The sequence below is a fragment of the Mastacembelus armatus genome, chromosome 8 (genome assembly GCF_900324485.2).
Source record: "Mastacembelus armatus chromosome 8, fMasArm1.2, whole genome shotgun sequence".
NCBI classification, from domain to species: domain Eukaryota; kingdom Metazoa; phylum Chordata; class Actinopteri; order Synbranchiformes; family Mastacembelidae; genus Mastacembelus; species Mastacembelus armatus.
The window spans coordinates 5,106,046-5,108,598 of record NC_046640.1 but is presented as its reverse complement, the minus strand read 5'-3'; the positions used below and the strand labels follow the sequence as shown (position 1 = coordinate 5,108,598).

The following is a 2,553-nucleotide window of genomic DNA, read 5'->3' as shown; positions in this document are numbered from 1 at the left end:
TGCTGAGATGGAAAATGTAAAAGATATTGCTTTACCTCTTATCTCTGAGTCAAAAAACAGTCCACCAGTCCCTGCATATGTGAGAGTTAAGTGTCTCTTTCAGGTTTTTCATTAAATCCTTGACATCTTATTCCTTCAACACTTCTTAATACCAGTTGCTGTTTTTTTATGCAGCCAATCAGCTGGGGAAACATATTACCCTGTACCACATCAGTAAAAAGAACATTGTTTCATAAAGATGAATGTGCACCAAACAACAAGCCATGTAGGTTTTATAAATTAAACATGTACATGCTTAACAGGAAACTTTAATGAGGTTTTTGGTTCCTAACAGTCTATCTTTTAATAATATTCATATTGTTGGTCTTATTATTAAAATATGCATTTGTTTCCATAATCAACTTACAGTCTACATGCTTACCTGGATTTATGCAGAACCTATAACACGTATGGTCTCATTGACTCTTCTCACCATGTTTTGAAATTGGGAGTCAGTATATTTGATAGCTGAGCAACCACGTTTTGCCTTTGGCCAACAATATTCCTGTTATACATCATACACAAGTCAAAATACATCTATACAAGTTCAGTGTGAATATATTATTAGTATATATACAGTGGCTTCAGAAAGAATCATTTACCTTTTACACATTATTACAGTGTAAATTGAATATTAAAATTGACATTTTGCCCATTAATATATATCCAGGAACTGATATAACAAAGATTATTTTGCAAATGTATTAAAAACCTCAATCTTGTCTGCTGGAGCCCATTTGTGGCAGAGTGGTTTGACTGGAAACAGTTTAGAAAGGGACACAAAACAATTACATGACACACTATGAGGAAATAATTTGGATGTGGAAGAGTTTATCTCCAGAGACTATGATGGGTAAAAATAGACACAATAAGTGTGAAAAAAGTGAGGAGATCTGAATGTCTCCTGAAGCCACTGTGCAGTGTATATTATGACAAACTAGTATAGACTCATCAAATATATCCAGAAAAACACATTAGCAGGTTGCACTAAAACACATAAGAAAAAGGTGTAACATTTAGCAGATGAAAATTACAGTAATTTTTGCTTCTGATAATATAAAAAAATGGTGTAGAAAAAAGTTCTGTAAAGTAAAGTCATACCATGTCTCTGATCAGTATCATTAGATATGGGTGAGACATTTTGATCTCCAAACTCTTCCGTATGGTTGATCAGGGCTTCTTTCACTGCCTTGTATCCACTTAGGACCACCACTGTTTTGGGTCCAGAGTTAACAGTAAACACAGACCCATATTTCTTTGAAAGCTGGATAAATTTTAAAAAGTAGAATACAATAAGCCAGAATTAAGGGGAAAAAAATGTAACCACAAAAATGTCAAGATTAAATGACATTTAAATAAAATGCAATAAAACTGAATGTTTTCTCTTTTTTTCCAGCCTCGTGTTTTTTTAGCAAAAGACATTATTTTAAGCATTATTTTTATTTTGTAAGGACACTGCTCCATCCCAGCACTGAATACAGAAAGTTAAGACACTCTCAATAGAACTTTTATAGAACAGTCTTAGCTTTGAGCTATCAACATAAAAATCTCTCAGCTTCATTACATTACATTTCTTGGGCTGACCAGTCCTGGTTGATGACTGACAGGAAAAAATACATGGAGGATTCATGACAAGTGCAATGGAAATGAATGAGTTTGAAAGTGGTGAAGAAGTGAATCAGCAGAGTCTGATGTTTGGCTCCCTGACACAGACATGGCTTCCATAAACACAGTGTGATCATTTAAACATCTTTTTTCCAGCTACTGATGTGTTTTGGGCAGCAGGTAAAACTGACATGTCAAAGAAAACACAGAAATGGTCAGAGAGGCCAATGTTCTTGACAATAATGTTTGAAATAACATCTTTTGTTAAAACTAAATCCAGTGTGTGACCGTGAGTGTGTGTGGGCCTCTCACATGGTGCAGAAGTATTTGAAGCTCTGCACAGAAATCTGTTGTGAGTTTGTCTTCAGGATGATCAACATGGATGTTAAAGTCACCTGTTATCAGAATATGTGACAGAGCTTGATGTTCAGCACATCATCAGTCTCCTTAGAGACCATCAAAAATTGCCATCACCGACTATGTTTCAAGTCGTCAAGGCGGGGTATTGGGTAAAGTTTTCAACTAGCAATAATCGCGCCTCGGACAAACCTCATAGGCTACGATACTGCCACTGCGAAAGGATGAAGAACTAAGACAAACAACAATGGGGTGTCTCAGGGCCGGACCCCTCTCTGTTAGGGTCTGATCTCTTCAACTTAGACTTTGAACTGGTTTATGGGGTGTTTCCCTTTTGAAGGTCCCTGCACTCTAATCTGTGATTGGACGTTTCAGATGTCATATGACTTTAATCACAAAACATCACAGCTTTGTGCTATAACTCATGGTTTCATTGTCCTTCATTCGTTTTAGGAAAACTTACAGGCATTAGAGCTGAAATGTCCCACATTAGGCAGCTACACACTTTAGGACAATTCATTCTATACATAATATTATAGATACTAAAATATA

The 2,553-nt window shown here is 35.9% G+C and overlaps 1 non-coding gene across 1 annotated transcript; it reads right to left on the bottom strand.

Moving 5' to 3' along the window:
* Positions 1-2,086: 2,086 nt before the first annotated feature.
* Positions 2,087-2,227, bottom strand: LOC113141699 (U4 spliceosomal RNA). Its single transcript, XR_003296775.1, has one exon. It is a non-coding gene; the product is annotated as a U4 spliceosomal RNA (small nuclear RNA).
* Between the last annotated feature and the right edge of the window lie 326 nt (positions 2,228-2,553).